The sequence below is a fragment of the Lolium rigidum genome, chromosome 2 (assembly GCF_022539505.1).
Source record: "Lolium rigidum isolate FL_2022 chromosome 2, APGP_CSIRO_Lrig_0.1, whole genome shotgun sequence".
NCBI lineage: Eukaryota > Viridiplantae > Streptophyta > Magnoliopsida > Poales > Poaceae > Lolium > Lolium rigidum.
In genome coordinates, this window is record NC_061509.1 from 50077259 (window position 1) to 50097896 (window position 20638).

Genomic DNA, 20638 nt, shown 5'->3' on the forward strand with positions numbered 1-20638 from the left:
GTCACCGCTTGTACTTCTCATGAGGTAAAATGTGGACGATTTTTATTACTTTTTATGTGCTACAAGGCAGATCATGTATTTACCAAAACTAACTAAGCGCACTTCCCAATGTTTGACTTGTGTAGTTAAGGAAAATTATATTTTACTATTTTATATGTACTCTGAAATTCCAGGAGGAGAAGACTTGCACTTTCTAAACCTGACTTCGTGTACTTACCTGTGCTGTTGTGTGCACTTCCCAGCAGACATTTTAGTTACCTTTTCTTATTTTCCCTTAACTGATTGTACTTCTCAAGATCGTAGTTTTGAACTTCCAAATGTTGATGGTGCATCGATGATGGGCTGGGTCGACGTTGAGGCAGTCGACGCGGCGCCATGCCGCTAGACGGATGAATTGATTTTTTTCCCATAGCGAATTAATTTTTTTACAATGATTTTATTTATTTATTGCTCACGGGAATTTTTTTCCCATAGCGAATTAATTTTCCCAAATGTTCACGGGAATTTTTCACTTTCAAACTTGACATGTGTACTTCATGACTTTACTACTTGTACTTCCATCTTGACAATTGTTTTGGTGTATTTTTCTTTTTCTTGTATTTCTTGTAGGTTTTATTCTTTCATACTTTTACTGCGTATTTGTCCAATTTCACTTCTGAAATCAAAGTCCCATACTTCCGAACAAATATTTTGTGTACTTCTTAGCACTTCCCGTCCATTTTTTTTAGGAATTGATATGATGTCGAATGTTTAACATCCAATACCCAATGCCCTCCCCGAAAATTAAAAACTATGCCCAGATTTAGAAAATTCTGCACTTCCAAAATAAATAAATAAAACTTGCACCTCTCACTATTATATGATTGTACTTCTCCGATTGCATCAACTACTCTTCATTTGTGCTTATGTTTTTATTTTCCAAATGCACTTCTCATCCGAATCAATCTGTACTTTTTTCGAATCAATCTATACTGACGGTCGAATGAAATAAATCCAAGGAAAAAGCAGAGATGGAATTGAGAAATCTGGCAGCGGCTAATCAGTATAGCAGGGGCAGAGATCGTGGGCAGGAAGGATTGGTCGAGCAGAGGCGGTGATGGCCATAGATTGGGGAAGCAGGTGGCGCTGCAGGAGCGATGATAGGACTGGGAAGCGCGAGAGATTAGGGCGGTCTGGCGAGGCGAAGCTCCGGCCGGCATGCGCGATGGAGGAGAATCCAGCGGTGGGGTCAACGAGCGGCGTTTGCTGGTACAGAGAGGCGTCAAGATAGCCGTGAAGGGCAGGGCGGGGCGGCGGTGGCGTGCGGGTCCAGGGCGAGGCGGCGGCGGAGGCATTCGTGTCGAGGGGCGGGCTGGCGGCGGCATGCGGGTGGAGGGGCAACATGCGCGGGTACTATGACGGGCAGGGGCGGGGCTGGCTGGCGGCGGCGTGCGGGTGGTGGGGCGGGGAGGCGGTGGCGTGCGGGTGGAGTGGCTGGGCAGGCCGGTGGCGGCTTGCGGGTACTGGGAGGCATCGGGGCAACGTAGAAGATGCTCGTGAGGGGGTGAGCCCGCGGTGGGTGGTTGTGTGTCGATGGAGCTTAGACAAGGGAGGGGAAGAAGGGGCACCGAATCAAGTAGTGTGAGCTAGGAGGGGTCGGGATGCAGAGCAAGGAAGCGGGCCAATGGGTGGCGGTGTAGAGATAACACATGCCGGCGATGAATGTTGTACTTATTCGCTAGGGCGTGTTGTACTTTCTAAATTAATCCATTTGTACTTCTGCTAGTTTGCTAAGTTAATCCATTTGTAAACGTTTTTTATCTAGATATTTTTCACCTCATATGTTTGTTAAATAATCTGAGATATCATTATAGACTTTTATCACCAAACTTATTCTGTCAACAAAATTGAATTGTATCATATTTCAACTAAACTAACCTGTCGGCCCTCAGTAAGTGTACTGTTCATGTATTTAGACGTATGCCATATGCCTATAAATCGCCAAATAAACATCTATGAACAATTAGTCTCATAGGACATTAGCATCGTACAATTAGTCTCACAGCTTCCGATTTCCGCTCACTCATTACGACCATGGTCGCATCTTCGATGGCTCTGGCTTTATCGCGCAAGGGGACATCGTAAACAGAAACTACGCTGCTTGCAGCCACGGTATGCTACATGGTTTACCAGCACATATAGAAGAAAAGAAATCACATAAGTACAAGTGGCGTGGCAAAATAAGTACATGCCCCACATCAAAGAAGTTCAGCTGTGGCGGAGCGGCATGCCTGCCGCGGAGATGCAGCGGCCGTGCACCAATGGGTGGGAGGCGTAGGGGCCTGCAACGTCATTGGGAGGTGCAGGGGACTTGTGACGTCGGTGGGAGGCGCAGGGGTGACAAGCGCCGGCTGTAAGACCCTGCGTGGAGGGGCTTTTCGAGGAGGCCCTCGGCGCGGCGCTGTGACGGCAGATATGATGCGCCGGCAGGGGTGGCCGATGGCCGGAAATCAGGGGTGCCCGGCCGCACAACCTCCAGCGAGGCTTTCCGTTCTACTCATATGTTTTTATTTCAAATTTTGAAAAACAAATTTAAACTCTTTCTATATAGTGCACATTTTTTTTCTAAGTGTTCTTCACCACGCCCAAATGCTGCACTTCATTACGTTCTCTCAAACAAGCGTGCTGCCGGCATCAAACGAGTGTAATGCACAAAGCACCAGTTAGACTTCCGTAAGTCATTCTTTCATGCGTATATATGAAATGTAAAAGCAAATCACCACACCGAATGAGTAGAACGGAGGAATTGTGTAACCACATGTCGACATGTAAGCTCACCACAACAATCACCGCACAAGGCACAACTCTGTTTTTATCCCTGTGATAATCCATCGCAGCAAGAGCTTTACGAAAATCATCGAGCCAACGATAGCATCGATCAGTTTCATAGAGATAAGTACACGGGGAGAGAATGGAGAAGTACATGCGGCAGAAGCTGTGATAATGGACCGCTTGTTCTGCAGCGTCAGAGCAGCTGTCCGTCCAGCGCCTCGCACTGTCGCCTCCATAAGATCAACCGCATGAGCTACTGCTACAAGCTGCTGCTGCTTACGGCAGCTCGCGTTCAGCGCCGTGTCTTGATCGACTAGCACGGGGAGGCTCGTGGATGCGGCTGTGGGCGCCCTGTCGTCTTCAACTCCGGGCAGGCCTACATCTCCGGCGGGGAACCAGGAGTCCCGGAGATTGGGCAGCACGAGGAACTAGGATTCGCAGGGATGTACAGTAGCGTGGACGGGTAGGCAGCGTGGGGAGCCGGCAGCACGTCGAGCTCGTCGTGTGGGGAACCGGCGGCGCGCGGAGCAAGGCGGCGGAGCTCGTGGTGCGAGGAACCGGCGCGGAAGAAAGCAGTGGGTCGTTGGGTGCCGTTGGGAGATGGCGGCGGCGGGAGTGGAGGAACCGCCGGGGACGGGGAAGACGGTGGAGATTGGAATCGGGGAGCCAGCCCCGGGATTGGAGCCAGCGGCGGTTTGAGTTCGTCGTCTCATGGGAAACGGGAACGGACGAGGTGGGTTCGTGCGTGGGGATTAGGTAGGGGGTGGGTCGGGCTGATTTCTTTTTCCAGTGGGCTCGTCCTTTATAGGCCGGATGGTGCTCAGAATATTATTTTGAGCACTGGTTTTAGAATAGTGCGACCCTATATATATATATCTATACCTAATAATAAAGGAGCTAAGGTTTCTGCCAAAATTTTCGTCCAACTTTATTTTGGACCGTTTTACCCTTCCACCAAAATACATAATACACAGACTGCCATTGTACCGGTTCGTCGTCTGTTCTTCTCGCACGCGCAGAAGCTGTTGCTCCACGGGATCGCTCCCCGACAACCCGCAGCGGCGCAGACGTTGTTGCTCCACGGGATCGCTCCCCAACAACCCGTGCAGCCGCGCTACCGGCGAACTCTCACTCGCCTGGACCGTGGAGGCCGTGCCAGTTTCTGACCCTCTCGCTCCGCCCACTGGCACGCTCGGTTCGTTGCTTTCTTCTTCCTCACCCAGAACGCACGTGGTCACCCCAATCCATCACCCAGGACTTTGTTTGAGAAAAGTAGAAAAGGGATGGGCGCGCAATCGTCGGGCACGCCTCATCTCGCCACCATCGCTGGCGAAGGTCAAGCCACGGAGGACGCTTGACCACCGGAGAAGCCCACGCCCACGCAATTAGTCGTTTTTCACGCACCATCTGCGGCTCCATCAGATTCGTCGGCCTCGACCCTCTGCAGCTCCGACTCGAGTAGAGCGAGTACGGCCGCACGCTGGGACCCCGGGGCCAAACGCAGGTCGCCGGGAGCTCCTACGCGAATACTGCGGGGATGGATATTATCACCGGCAGATGAGGCGGTTGAGTGAGGGAGAAGCTTGAGCAGGGACAGCATTCAGGAATCAGGGGGAGATCGATCAGAAAAGAAGGCGCTTGATGCAGGAGGGGGCACTGCAGTTTTGGTGCTTCGTTTCATCGACTGCAAAGGGCCGTCCCTGTATCAATTAATGGGCCACAAGCCAATTCCGTTGGTAATAGAAATCACGAAAGTTCTTGCAGTCAATTGATTGAATGGGGGTTCAATAGTCCCACATCGTTACATTAAGATAAATACCACCAGCTTATATACGCTCTGATTAGCCTAGAATATCAGGAAGGTGAATCAACAAGAGGTAGCACTAGCACCATTTAAAAGAGGGGAGCTCGGCCACGAGACGGCGGCTGTCGGCGACGGAAAAGAGCGGGACGAGAGAAGGATTGAGTGGGCGGGCGGAGCCTGCTCACGGACGACGGGGCTTGGTGCAGAAGGGGGCGAGAGCAGGCCTGAGCGCAGAGAGGACGACACCGCGAGCCGGACGAACTACATGTTGTCCCTCGGCGGCGCGGCGCTCCGGCGGAAGACGACACAGAAGGACAGCGCGTTGGTACCACCACCGCCGCCCATCCTCGTGCTATGCAGCTCTTCGTTGGCTTGACCGTCATCATCAGCCACGGCAAGGGAACCAGTCAACAAGAAGGGGAATTTTCTGGCTCCACTTCCAACTCACGGGAAGGGGATTAAGCGGTTGGCGAAAAAGGCCAAGTTGAGCCCAGCTTGAGGCTAATTATTTTGGCTAAGCATTGTTGTGGAATTTAGCCTCCATGAATAAAACATTAGAGGTTACGCTAAAAAAAAATTGAACATTAGAGGTACTTTTATAAATGACGGCAACAAAGCTGGAGATGAATAAATAGTTGGAATAATTATTCTTACATGGTGCATGAATTACCACGGGTAGAAACACCATCACCAGCATATATATTTTATTATCGAGCAGGAAGAACACGGAACCTAAAATATGATTAAAAAAATCACCAAATGTTGCAGGTCGCACTAAGCCAATCCGATGGATGAGTTGTCTCCGCCAAAGTATATCTGATCGACTACAACACATGTATTGTGCACCATATAACGCAACAGCGGGAGACCTCAACCGGTGGGAGGGATGCAGGCACAAGGGGGGAGAACTCCAGTTGGAGACGTCGTCCGGAGGGATGTAGCGGGTATTGGGCTGATTGAGAAGAACACACTATTGGCGGCTCGTCATGGCAAACGACGATGGGCTGCTCATGAAGTTCACAGCGCCGGTGGCTAGCCATGGCAAGCGACAACAACTGCTATGAGCCTGCAACTACGACGGGTTGCTCGAGGCGGCCACACTGCCACCAAGCACAACACTGTAAGATCTAGGATCAAGCCCAAAACAAGTGGGGATTGTAGCTGAACGAGGACAATTTGGATTGCTCGAGTAAGCCATGCTGCCGACGGATCACCATGGCCTTCACGGGTGTTTTACATGTGAACGATATACTACTTTTCAAGTTAACAATTGACAGTTTGTATTCTATAAAGAATTGATGTGATTAGATGACCAGAACATGATAGCTCTATCTAGGGAAACTCCAAAGAATAGGGGTGCTTTATGAGGCTGTCTTGCTGCAATAATGACTCCCATCTTCGATCGCTCTGAATGATTTTTTGATGTTTCAAATTTTAGATGTAACCAAATCCATATTTTTATTATTAAATCTCTAGCTGCAACATGAAATAATCGTGTCTCACTTCTAATTTCTAATTTCGAGAATGTTTACATTTATTTTTTCTAGCTTGATTTTGATTGGTAAATCTTGCTTGCAAAGATATATAATAATATTATGTTTGTACTAATGGTAAATTGTTCTGAATTCATATCTTAATAAAAATTAAGGATGAAACCTACCATCGTTACAAGTTCGCAATATTACAAGTCAGTGCAGCAATGGCTTGCAATCTTGATTATTTTCATCATGAATAGGAGAAAATGTGACCACCGTCGACGATGGTAATAAATAGGAGAAGTTTCAACGCGGAAGATTTGCTCGAACTGTTCCCCCGGTGCAACGCACGGGTACATTTGCTAGTATATATATATATATAGAGATGCACTATTTGACTCCCTGGGAGTAGAATAGTTATTCTGCTCCCTGCCCGATCGCACGCCAGCCGACCAGGCCGAAACAGCAGACGCCCACGACGCTATTGCAAACTATCGACATAAGAAAATTGTGAGCCAACATAAGAAAACTGCATGGAGATTACCGAGCCGGCCAAAACAGCAGACGCCCACTACGCTCGTGCAAACTACCGACGTAGAAAAACTGTGAGCCAAGGTAAGAAAACTGCATGGAGCACCGAGCCGGTAAATTTTCATCGATGCATTTCTTTTTCAAAACGTCGCCCTGGAAAGGCAGCCAACAAAAAAGAAAACCACTCACGAAACCTTGTAACCAACATGAAAGGATTTATGTTTTGTTTTTTTCTAGTGTGGCAAAGCTTTTATTTTTTACAAACTATCAAGCATCAATATAACTATTCTGGCATGTCCTGATGCCCTGACGTAATGTTATGCCTAATTGCGTTACCTGATTACACAAACGTAAGATGCTCCTGATTAAATTGCATGATTACACGACATAAAAATTTGAAGAATTACATTGTCTGATTACATGTTGTGAAATTGATTGGGCAGCCGCATGGTACATCTAAGACCTCTTAGGGTATCTCCAGCGGCGCGACGCATTTCGGACGTCCAAACGGACGCGTCGTGTCCGTTTGCGTCGTTCCAAATGGTTGAAATCATCTGGGCGTCCGTTTGCGTCAGGGGTGGCTCCAGCGGCACGACGCATAATTTTTTTTTCATTCATAGGCCATAATTTACATAAAAAAAACATAAAAAAGCCAGAAAGGCGTGCTAATACGTGCTGTCTACTGGTCCTCGTCGCTGACGAGGTCAATCAGCTGCGGCGTCGGCCATGGAAGCTCGTACGCCGGCGGTGGAGGAGGTACCGCCGCACGAGGCTGTGGCCAGGGATCCCACGCTGGAGCAGCAGGCGGAGCGCGGACGTTGGAACGCGTCGGCATGGCCGGAGGAGTCGCCGGCCTCCCCTGCGTGAGCGCTGACTCGCGGAACTGGATTGCGAGCCCGTCCCACAAAACGAGCTCGTTGAGCTCGTCGCCTCGCCGTTGGCCGGTGCCATGGCAATGGCCTCCTCCTCGGAAATGTCCGGCGGTTGGATCTCCGGATCCCACGCCGGCCCGCCGTCGTCGTGGTCGTACTGCGCCATGGTCACGTCCTCGTGCGCGTCCTCGTCCTCGTCGCAGATCCGGCGGCAAGATCGCTCGGCGGCGGCGCACCTCGTCCCGCCGCTCTCGGCCCGCGCGCGGCACGGGGGGACCGGCACGCGCCGCGAGTTCAGGTACCAGCCCCCTCCCGGCAAGTTCACGTCCGGCCATGGTACCGGCCGGTTTTCCTCCCATAGCTGCCGCGCGAGGTCAACGCGGACGTACCGGCCGACCCGTGCCTTCTTGCCGGAACGCGAGCCGCTAGCCTCCTAGTCATTCTTCATCTTCCGGAACGGCCAGCATTTCTTCCCCATGGCGTCGGTGTGGTGGATACTGTGGGATTTGGCAATGGTTTTGGTTGGGGAAATGGGCACCGGCGGCGTCCCTTTAAGAGGCTTCGACACCATCTCGCCTTCAATGGCCTGCCAGTGCAACGCCTACTAGCTGCGCACGCTCGCGGAAGACGAGGCACGCCATTAACGCGGCCCTGCAAAAGCTGCAGCGCGCCGCCCAGAAGTAATGCCGCGGAAGACGAAGCAGTTGTGCCGCTGCCAGGCGGGCCCATGCGAGGACCGAGCGGACACTTTGCGCGTCTCTGCGACGCAAACCAGGCGTATATTTGGGCCAGGTTTGCGTCTCCGCGGACGGCCCGATCACTTTGCTTCGCCCCGCTGGAGGTGGTGCCAGACGCATTTCCGGTCACGACGGACACAAACGGTCGCTCAGCGTCCGTTTGCGCCGCACCGCTGGAGATGCCCTTATGGCATTTATTCAAGGGTATGTACAACAGATACAAGTCGACATAGCCTCATGTGCTGATGTGTGATGTGTCCATAGAATAAATATCAGCATGGTCTAAATAAAACGCCTACCAAAACAAAAAGGAATTAGTATCCGAACATGTAGTGAACTACATGACTCTTTGTTCGTTCATTTTCCATCCTACTAGGCAGAACTGTGGTGATGGCCACCTCAGTAGCACCTTGTTGGGGCTGGCACACATCACATCAGTTTTGGATTCAGAATGCCTCATTACCATCATGGTCTTTCCTGTTCCAGGTTTGATGCAAACACCAAATGGTTGTCAAATCTGCAAGCTCCATCAGAAAGTAGAGATCCAAAAAATCAGGGTATTAATTGTAGGAAAACTGTACAGACCATGGTATGGATGGCCGGTTGTTAGGATTTACCTAGGCGGCTGAAAACTGATGGCAGAACTTGGATTTCCGTAGCAAACACGTGCAAAATGCTAGGTTTGCAGCAACGTGAACTGACACTAGGAAACAATTGTTTTTTATCACTGGAGTAATCACCAAAATCAACGATGCGAGATTCTAAGTATCATGGAACTGCTAGCAGTGCGAACAAGCTCCGAGAAAGAAGTAAATTAGCATACCAAGCCTTGTAAAAAATATATCAGATGCGATAACAGATAAAATAGATTACCTTAATTACAGGAGGATTGCATAACATCGTTAGCTGGACATATCTAATCCATAATTCAGGTCACATGTCCATATTATTGAACAATCAGTCTGGAAAGCATGAGGCTAGTTATCTGTCCATATGATTGAACAATCAAAGACCAATTAACAACATAGGTTTGTTGTAAGAATGTGCCGAAACAGATGTTAAATCTGCAACCCAGCAGAACTGGGAACTTGACAAATAAGATTTCCTTTCAGTGATAAATTGTCGAAGCATGTATTATGTTTAGAGCCAGTAATGCATCAAATGATAAGTATTACTGGCTAGCAAACCACAGGCGCAAGGACCATATAACTCCACCAGCTAGTAGCTTTTTTTATACCTTTTAAAGTTAGATACTGACAAACTGCAGTTGAACTATTCTAAAAAAATTGCTACAGTTCACTGATCTACGGAGACTCGGAGATGTATATGAACTACAAAAGGATGTAAAATAAATAGGACATTATGCTTCCAACGGGTATAAGAAAATACAAGATTGAATCAAAATCATCACTACAAACAGTCAAACCGTATCTTTTAATTCCATAAAAATCTAAATTAATTTTATATCCGAATTGGAGATTAATCCATCTGGCAAGCATACCTTAACTGAAAATATGTTCATACAAAATAGCATTGTATCACAGATCCATTGCAGAAATACAGCTCAAGATAATTTTTCGACGGAATATAAACACGGATAAGAACAAAACTACTACTATTGTAGGCCATCAGTAAGCTCACCTGGGAGGAAGCAGTTGGACGAGATAAGAATAGCAATTGCTCACATTACATGAATTTCTGATGTACCACTGCTCCGTGTCAGCAGGCAACAAATAAGGATTGAATCTCCTGCCCCTGATTAGCCACTGACATCAGAAAAATAGTACAAGAGGAGAAGTTAGGTTCCTTATTCCGTTGGCCGCCAGTTAGGGCAGCTAGATGCCATGGAGAGCTGATAAACATAGCACAGCGGATAAATACGTTTGGGGCAACAATTTATATGGATACCTGATATTGATCACCTAACGCATGCTCTGCAGCAGAAATCAGCTAACCTGCCACATGTTGTTAATCTCTACCAGGTTTTTGCTTCTACCTAGAATTACTTCCCTTTTTCAGCTCGCCACGAAGCGATTAGACACGCAACACCGCCTGCAGCCACCACCCGGCGTGCTGCCTGTCACCGAAGCAAAATGCCACTCACCGTGGCGCTATTTTCAATGGTTCAGCCCGCCAACCGCAACGCCACCGAGTCCACCCACCGACCAACAACGTTGTCGAGGAAAAAGACAGCGCTGTCGAGCCTGTCCGCTGCTCGACTAGACTCCGAGGAGGCCCGCCCCTCACGGCGTCACCACAACAAAGAAAATGAACAGACAATCATTTGTGAGCACTGGTCAATGTCCATGAATAAAGAAAACGACACGACATAAAAAAGGAAATCTGAACATCCAACAAGCTAAGCAGTATAATTCAGCAGAAAGCATCGGAAATTATTGATGCTGAATTTACAAAATAATAGGTTATACAATGCAGAACATAATTGCATCATTTCTTATTACCGTAAGGCAGCAGGAAGGATCAGTCGTCCCAACAAGATCAAGACAGCATTTTCTAATCACCGTTAGTTATTAGCACTTAGCAAGTGCACATGGCAGAGCAAATAAATGGAATTCCTCAAGCCCATCAGACTAATGAAGGCACGAATTCAATATGTACACTGCTGGCAGGTTTGGCAGGCACATCGTATTCTCTAATATTGATTGCTCGGCGAGCGACATAAATCGAAGGACAGATGATGATCTAGCTTCTTGGTGTAAAAGATATTTAATGGCTGAAAAAACAGCTCTGATCTCCTAGTTATCAGGACTCTGCAGCTCATTTGGTACAAATTTATACTCAACTTGTTTGTTTAGGAGCAGTGGCTTGATAATCAAATTAACCAAAATTTGCATAGAATAAAGAAACGACCGAGATGCCATCGTACCTTCTGTCGAAGACCACCGTCATGCTCCCTCAGTTTTGAAACAGCAAGGCTGAAGGTGCTCCCTCAGGCGCTTACCACGATGCCGATGCCGCCCGCAGCCACGACCCGCGTGTTGCCGGACCACGACGCCGATATCGCCGCGCTTCCTGACCAGGATGCCGATGTCGCCGGCGTCGCCTCCCGCGGCCACAGCTCGCCCGCAGCACGCCGATCCGGCCAGCCAACCAAGAGCTGCCGAGGGCGCGGTCGGCGCAGATCCACCCGCAGCTCGCCGCCGCTCACTGCTCGACGCCGGACGCATACCGGTTCGCCGCCGCATCTCGATTCAGCTTGAACCGCTCCCGCAGGACACGGTCTCAACCCAGGGGAGAACGAAAAAGAATATGCCTTTGGGTAGTTGGCTAGCTCCCAAATGCCACGAGGCAACGACCGTGCTACAGAAAACCGCCGGGGTAAAACAAAGCAAACAAAATTACAGCGCGTGGTAGGGCGCGGCTCGCAACAACGAGCAGGTTCGATGCAATGGGGTGCGGCAGACCGGCTCGCTAGACCGACCCGGGTGCAGAATTAATTATTCTACACCCAGGGGGTTTAATAGAGTTTCTATATATATATATATATATATATATATATATATATATATATATATATATATATATGTATATCATGTTTATGATTCACCTATCTCAAATATGCCCTCTAGCAATTTATTGCATATCAATTCCTCAAAGCGCTCTTATGTGCAATATTGATGAAATTGCGAAATAAATCCATATTTATGATACTTGTTGCCTTTCTCAAAACACTCCAACTAGCTCTACTTCCCTTATTGTTAGTTGTGATGTTTTTGAGATTTAACTTGGTTGAAGCTCATTCATATACCATAAGTGAAAGTTGGAGCCATAGGCTATATATGCTTCTTAAGCAAACATCCTTTGGTATATTTTATGACTTCATCTTGGATATCTTGTCTTATTTATTTTATTAATCTCTTGTGTGTGCATGTTTCTTTATGGATCATCTTGTCCACTTTAGAAACTCATATACATGAGAGCGTTGATCCATCACCTTGATATCCTTGTTCTTTGCCAACCATCTTCTTATACTTTTGATTTTAGTGTTTTTGGTAAAGAAGATTTATGAGTGCTTGGTTTATTTGTTTTTCTTCATGCACTCATATCTCGTAATTGTTGTACTCAAGTTGTTCTTGGTAAGCATATTCTCTTTATCTTAGTTGTGTTCTAAATGATATATAGGGAGTGAGGATTCCATGTTTGTGCATATTGTATTCAAATGCAAACATTATAAATTGTGCACGAACCTTGGGGAGCTTTCTTACTTTATTTAGAGCACTATATCTCTCTTATCATGATATCTTTGTTTGTCCAATTGGATTTTTGATTGCTTGCTTTATTTGTTGAAGCTCGCTTCACCATGTTAATTTTATGCAATCTTTGATCCTCAATATAGTGTGACTTCCTTCAAGTATTCATCATTGGATATGTGCACTTGATTCCACTCAAATTATGAAAAGTGCACACCTTGGGGAGGAACTCACATTATATTGGCCTTCTAAATTTTTCACCCATTTTGACAATCGATGCCAATGGGGGAGAAGTTTAGAGGGTTTAAGGGAATGGTTTTATACTTAAGTTTGGTTTGTGCTTAAGTGTTTCTGTCCTCTCATGCATTCCATATTTATATGTCTTGCATGGTTGTATATATATAGTGGAAACTATCCCAAAGGTTAATCTTGACAATATATGCAATGAATTCATGTTCATCACACGTGCATACATTGTGGGGGAGTTTTCTCTATATATATTGGTTCTACTCACATCTCTTGCATTTGTTGTAGTTGTGTGAGTAGAGCCGGTTTTGATATGGGCTAGTAGCTTTGTGTTACTTGACCATATCAAATACAACCTCTTGTACACAACTTATTCTCGGATAAGTTGCGTACTTGTTTCTAATATTCATTATATAAACCCTCTTATTGTGGTTGTCATCAATTACCAAAATGGGGGAGATTGTAAGGGTACATTGCCCCTATGTGTGGTTTTGATAATTAATGACAACCCCTATGGACTAATGTTTTCATTGAGTTTATATGAAGGAATATTCCATAGGTACTACTTGTACTCCATGTGTTGGATTCAAGTATGGATGCCATGAAGATAAAGGTATACCTTGTGTATTGGCATCAAGATCATCGGTATGAAGATATAAATGTGATATCATCAAGAAGAAGAAATGAAGATGGAGTTCTTATGTGGAACTCAATATTAGCCATGCTCTATAATTATGTGAGTATGAGAAGATACAAGGTTGAGTTGGGCAAGTTCAAGATGAGCATCTTGAGTGAATCACATGCTTGAAGCTTGCCGTCCATTTGGTGATAATGGACATGTGAAGACGTGCATCAATGGAGCTTTCCCATCATAGTGTATGGGGGAGCATTTGTGAGTCTTCACAAAGCAACAATGATCAAGTGAGGCATTCCGGCATGTGTAGAGCTTGAAGAGTTATCATCAAGATCAAGCGGGATGCGCAAGGCAAAGGTATGACCTTGATAGGTTTTCCTTTTACCGGTCTCAAGGTGGTTGATGGGAGACCGGATTATAGGATAGATAGCCGCACTATCAAGAGGGGCTTTCGGTTGGGTAACTTGATCACATCGTCTTAGGGAGCTCAATCCTTTGCATACTTTGCATATCCTTATTGCTTCTTGGTGTTTCTATGTGTAAGGTTCTTGAGCTTGTTGCTAGCTTTACAACAAGCCCAAGTTCATCGAAACGGAGTTCGCATGCATCTTCTATTGCGTTTTCGAGGTTGGGTGATTTTACCGGTTATTCATGATATAAGGTTCTACCTTTTATATTCATGATAAAATCCCCTCCTACAGATTCTTGTGCTTTCACTTTCCATAGGATAGCATTTGTTCTTATCTCTCAAACAAAATTGGTTTCATTCGAATCGGAGTTTGGGAGCACTTGTTATTAAAGGAAAAGGAGAAAAGAAGAAAAAGAAAAAAAGAGAGGGGCTGCCGGCTGGGCGACCGGTCAGCCGGGCCGCACGCCGGCCCACCCGGTCCGCACCGGGCGCCAACCGGACCGGAGGGTGGCCTGTAACCGGCCTCGGGCCCGGTCCGCCGACCGGCCCACCCGGCGCACCTCCCGGCCCAGCCGGTTGCCACGCTGGGCCTCCTTCCCCCACGCGGCCCACACCGCGGCCGGCGCCCCCAGATCGCCCCGCCTGGGCCTTTCTTCCCTCCGCGCGGCCCACCCGCCATTTCCGGCCTACAGTCCGGTCCGGCCGGGCTGCTGACCGGCCTGTCCGGCTCCAGCCCGGCCGGCCGGGCTGGGCCGCCGGCTGGGCGAATTTCTGGCCCGTTTTTCTTGCCTTTTTTCACTTGTCTTTTCCCCCAACGGTTTTATTTGTTCCCATGCTATAAATAACCCTTCTTCCACCTTGAGCAAGTTACTTCTTCCCTTTCTCTCACCTCCATTGTTGCATTTGAAGAAGTTGCTCTCTCTCTTGTTCCCCCCCCCATGATTCTTGCTCATTCTTGAGGGATCTAAGAGAGGAGATCTAGATCTACACTTCCACCAAACCATTTCTTCTCTAAGTGAGGGGAACTCTTGGGATCTAGATCTTGAAGTCTTTTGTTGACTTTCTCCATTGTTCTTCCTCTCCAATCTCATCCTAGCATTTGTTGTTTGGGTGGGATTTGAGAGTGAAGGATTTGAACACCTCTAGTGTTCTTGCTTTGCATCATTGCATAGTGTTGAGCTCTCCACCACGATTAGTTCGAGTGAGAGACCGTGAGCTTGTTACTCTTGGAGGGTGACCTCCTAGTTGGCTTGGCGGTTGGTGCTCCGGTGATCTCTTCAAGAATATTGTGAAGAGGCCCGGGCTTCTCCTTCGTGGAGCTTGTGAAGTGGTTGTGGAGCTTGCCATCTTCGGAGCGGAGGAAAAGCTAACCATAAGGAAAGAGCCATTATCCTTCATGGGTGTGGTTCGGAGAATAGGGTGAGCCTTCGTGGCGCGGGGAATCCTTCGTGGACCTCCACCCCTCCAAACGTGACGTACCTTCTTGCAAAGGAAGGGAACACGGGAATACATCCTCGTCTCCGCGTGCCTCGGTTATTTCTATACCCGAGCCCTCTTTCCTTGTGATAGCCATCGTGCTTGAAGTTCATATATCTTGCTATCACTTGTGCTACATATATCTTGTGCCTATCTTGCTTAGCTCTAGTTGTTATTGTTACACTTAGCTGAGCTTAGCATATCTTGGGTTTGTGCTTGTAAACTAAACGATAGTTTAATTCCGCATTCTTACAAGACAAATCCGCAAGAGTTTTTAATTGCCTATTCACCCCCCCACCCTCTAGGCGACATCTCGATCTTTCACCCGGCATAGCTAGTCACCAAGTTTCGGGTTAAGCACGAAGTACTTAGCGCGAAACTGCAAAAAACCCGGCATAGCTAGTCCCCGAGTTTCGGGTTAAGCACGAAGTACTTAGCGCGAAACTGCAAAAAACCGGCATAACTAGTCCCCGAGTTTCGGGTTAAGCATGAAGTACTTAGCGTGAAACTAAAAGAAACCGGCATAGCTTATGGTGTTTTTACTTCTGCAGAGCGTGTTGGACACCCGGAAGCAGGTCTTTGAAGAGCTGCTATGGGAGCACCATAACCTAAACGAGGAGTTCGCCGCCCTCCAGCTCGACCACAGCAAGTGCCAAGGTTTGCTTAATCCACCGGCTTCTTTGGTACCGGTTCCTGCCTTTGATACACTTTTTTATAACCAGTCTCTTTCTGTGTAGCTGCTCTGTCGGAAGCTTCTGCGGAGGACCTCACCGCCCAAGTTGTTGCGCTCAAGGGTAAGCCCCGCTCGACGGTTTGTTTTCTCACTTGTTATCTTTTGTACTAAACTCATGCCTTCCAGATTTCAGCTGCCCGGGATGAGCTTGTACTCCAGCACCAGCGCGAGCTCCAGGCCCAGCGGGGAGAAACCGCTAAGCTTAAGGATCAGCTGATCCAGGCTGGGTCGGAGCACGCTAGGGCGGTGAAGGAGGCCATCAGCACCGGCAACGCCCAAGTGGAGGAAACCAGGAAGCAGTTTGCCGAGGCATAAGAGCAACTGCGGCGGGAGCTGGAGGAGGAGCGGAAGCAGCTGCAGGAGCAGAAGGAGCACCTTGAGGCGGTTCAGGTGTACCTGGCCGGCATCGAAGACATGGTCAAGGATACCGACGCCAAGGCCCTGAGTAAGCTTTTTCTCCCCTTGCTTATAAGCTTTTGCGTTTTCACCGGTTCACTCGTATACCGGCTTGTTATCATACTTGTCTTTTTATCCTTTGCCCAGAGCTTTTCCCGGACTCCCAGCTGCGCGCTGAGACCGCTGTTGCCAAGAGCCGGGTCGAGGAAGTGGTTGACGCCAACCTCCTCTGGACCACCAAGGACCGCCTCACTGCGTTGTACAGCAGGATCACTCATATGTGCGCCGTCGAATGGACCCTTGGCATGTTGCCTGGTGCTACTATTACGGCTTTCAAAAGCCTGTGGCCCGACGAGCCCGTTCTGGAGAAAAGCAAGCTCATCGCTGAACGCCTCCAAGGAACCGGCCGCCGGCTAAGCGAATGGCGCCACTCTTCTGCCCGTGCCGGAGCTGACATCGCACAGCGCTTTGTGTGCTCCTGGTACGAGGGCCTGGATCTGGATGCACTTCATAGCATGCGGGACGATGCTCCCACCAACAAGGATCCAGCGAAGGACGCCGCGCGCCGTGCCAGGGCCTAGGAAATCACCAGCTACGCCACCACCAGTACCTTCATCCCTCCTCCGGCTAACCTCAAAGAGGTATTTACCGACGATGAAGACGAGGAGGAAGATGAAGAAACCGGAGAGGGCGAGGCCAAAGCCGAGGCAGAAGCGTCCGAGGAACCTGCTGCCGGTGCCCCAGAACCAGCTCCAACTGCCCCAGAAGCCCCTGAAGTACCTGCCACTCAAGCATCAGCTCCGGAGAGCTCACCTCCTTTATACCAGTGAACACTTGCCGTGCCTCATGAAAAACAATGATCGTTAATTTGCCCCCGGTATGCCGGGGTGGGAAAGATGTATGATACTCTAAGCCCCTTTTGGTTGTGTAAGACAAAGTAGTTGTTAGGTTTGCATGCTAAACTCTTTAAGCATATGTGCATTCCGGTATCATTTGGCTTAAACCTGCTTATTTCGTTCCACTTTGATCTTGCACGGTGAAGATTCTGGATTCATTCCCGAATTCAATTCGATGCACGCTTGGTTCTTTTGCTTTGGCTCTGTCTACCTCTTTTGGATGTTTGATGTATGAGCTCAAAGTTCTTTTGCCAAGCAAGCACTTTCTCGAACTTTGAAAAAATTCGAAATTTTCACAAAAAACCGGTATGACCGGGGTTAGTTAAATTTTCCTCGGTTTGTTTGTTTTCGGTTTCTTTTTTGTTTTTCACGTGCTTAGAACCTTCCGGTTTATCTTGCTTGCCATGAAGCCAGGTTTCGGACAACGGCTAACTCGAAGACTCCTTTAGGTTTAGCATGTTACTAAACCGGAAAGGAAAGCTTCCAACAATCAAATCGGTATACAGAAAAAATAAACACATTGCATGCGATTCCGGTAGAGGCAGTCCCCGAGATACATTCGAGGTGCCAGCATCTTTATTCATAGCAAATAAGGTACAAAAAAGGAACACCTTACATCATATCTTCAGGAATAGAAAGGACGAAGCAACGCTACGTTCCATGGGCGCTTGGTTTCTTCTCCTGACCTGTCCTTCTTCCCTTTCTTGTATTCATGTGCATCAATTAAGTAGTAGGCATCATTGTGCAGATCCTTGCTCACAATGAAAGGTCCTTCCCACGGAGGTGAGAGTTTGTGCCGTCCCTCAGTGCGCGCACAAGACGAAACACTAGGTCCCCTTCCCGGAACACTCTCGGGTTAACCTTCCGGCTATGATAGCGTCTGAGGTTTTGCTGGTATATGGCCGATCTTGCCAAAGCCAGTTCTCTTTGTTCCTCGAGCAAGTCAACATCGTTTTCTTGGGCCTCTTTTACCTCTTCTTTGGTATAGAGTTGGACTCGCGGTGAGTCATGGATGATGTCGGTTGGTATGACCGCTTCTGCTCCATAGACCATGAAAAATGGTGTGTATCCGGTAGACCGGTTTGGTGTGGTCCTTATGCTCCACATCACTGATGGTAGTTCATCAAGCCAACATCCTGGCGTTTTTTCAAGCGGCTCGATAAGACTCAATTTGATACCGCAAAGCACGAGAGCATTTGTTCTTTTCACTTGGCCATTTTCCTGTGGGTGTGCCACGGGTTTTGAAAATTAAAATCTTGGGTCAAAGAAACAAGAGGTAAAAGGGGAAAAAGTGATCTAGTGTTGAAACATTGGATAGGGTATAAGATCAAGTGGAATGTATGGGTTGCAAAGATGGCATGGGACATGCAAGACATGTGAGTTGTAGAGGTTGTTGCATAGATGATATCCATGCCTTGAGTTCACCTATAACAGTTGTGGGTGCTTAGAAAACGACTGCCAAAGTTTGAATCTTTTAACACTGCCAAAAACAGATTATTGTCTTGGCCTCAAAACCATCAAGGATAAGTGGGTATATGAGGGATATGGTCCAAGGAATTGGTATGGTTGGAAATTTTACATTATAAGGTAGATCTAGGGCCAAGTGCCTTACCTCAGATGACAAAGGATAAATAAAGCTAAAGGCTCCAAATTTGGATTCTGATAACAATTTAGGACTTAGTCAAATTTGTGTTGTTTTAGGGTTTTTGACTAGGGTAAGGGAGAAGGATATATTAAGGATTAGATAAGTTTCAAAACTTGAGTAAAGGATGGGGTGAGCTGGAGTACATCACAGAGATGATCCCAAGATAGGTGCATTCATAATGCCATAGGTCGGTAGATTTGAGTTAGAGGTGTAAGAGTTTGATTCCATACAAATTTGGATTAGTCAGGACTTGGTCAAGAATAAGTGATCTTGATTGTGTTGGGGTCCTCAATGGAAAATACCAAGGGAAAGTGACAAAGGTTTGTATGTAGTGGAAGGGAAAAAGGTTTTCCTTGTCCACACTAGGGTTTTAGTTAGTGAGTTGCTAATTGGTTTTTCCTCTAGAAGGGTTTTGCTTTGAGGTAGCTTAGGAAGATTGTAAACAAGTAGATCAAGGAAATACATCTACAAACATATCAAATCAATTCAACTTAATAAACAAATCAAGGCAATTCATCTTAACAAACATATCAAGGCAATTCATCTTAATAAACCATTTAGAAAAAAGTTTTTTGTTCCCCCTGATTTTTGCACTTTGGACACATAAACAAGGTTGCAAAATTTGGGGTGTTACAATAATATGCATCTATCAATACATATCACAATATAATAAGATTAGATCTCATAAAACAATATCATAGAACAAGGATCCACCACATAGGTATTACAAATATGACCATAATCATGATAGGCAGCTCATATGGCACTAAGTACTATGAAGAACATGATAGAAATAGATCAAGCTACTGCCACAAACCTGTAGTCCATAGGTGGACTACTCCCTCTTGGTCATGGTGATGATGAAGACGTTGGAGAAGGTGAAGATCCCTCCGGCTGTGATCCTGGCGAAGTTTCCCCCTCCAATCTTCTCTGCGACAGCCTCTGTTTTGGTGTTTTTGTCTTTCTGCGGTGCTCTCCTCCTGAGAACTCTTCGGGGTCATATATATAGTGGTTTTAGGAAAAATACATTGGTTAGCGAAAGAATTACAGCAAACGGGCGATCGACGACTGAACGGAGGTGGGTGGCACGACCAAGAAGTTGGGACGCGACACCTGTGCTCTTTCAGCCCTCGGGCCTCTCCGTGTGTGCTTCAAAGGCCCATGTTGTTCCTCCCTATAAAAAAATCATGCTCTAAAAATCCCAGGTCATTTCGACTCCGTATAGGTCCCTGAAAGTGAAAAATACGTGAACCAGGGTTTTCCTATTCTGCAGTGTTATAAACCAAATAAATGGGATCATGTGTAAATCCTCATAAATCAATGTAAAACATGGTATTATCATCATATATGTTGAAAATATGTGGGAATTCAATATGATAAAGGACAAAGTTCATGTATGCATTTTACATGCATCAGTTATATGATAGATAGTTGCACTATCAAAAGGGGCTTTCAGTTCGGTAACTTGATCGCGTCGTCTTAGGGAGCTCAATCCTTTGCATACTTTGCATCCACAATTATTTTTTGCTTCTTGGTGTTTCTCTGTGTGAGGTTCTTGAGCTTGTTTCTAGCTTTACAACAACCCCAAGTTCATCGATAACGGAATCCGTATGAATCTCCATTGCGTTTTTGAGTTTGGAGGTATTATCGATTTGTATTTTTAGATAAGTCAAACATTTTATCTTGATGTTCTTACTTTGTGGCTGTACTATGATGTTTCTACGCATAATTTTATAAATCTCCGTGTCAAGAATCCAACAAT

The 20638-nt window shown here is 47.0% G+C and overlaps 1 long non-coding RNA gene across 1 annotated transcript; it reads right to left on the minus strand.

Annotated features, from left to right (window-relative positions):
• Positions 1-9170: 9170 nt before the first annotated feature.
• On the minus strand, positions 9171-10370 carry LOC124686411. Its single transcript, XR_006997824.1, has 3 exons — positions 10139-10370; positions 9872-9996; positions 9171-9215 (listed from the first exon to the last, which is right to left on the minus strand). It is a non-coding gene; the product is annotated as an uncharacterized LOC124686411 (long non-coding RNA).
• Between the last annotated feature and the right edge of the window lie 10268 nt (positions 10371-20638).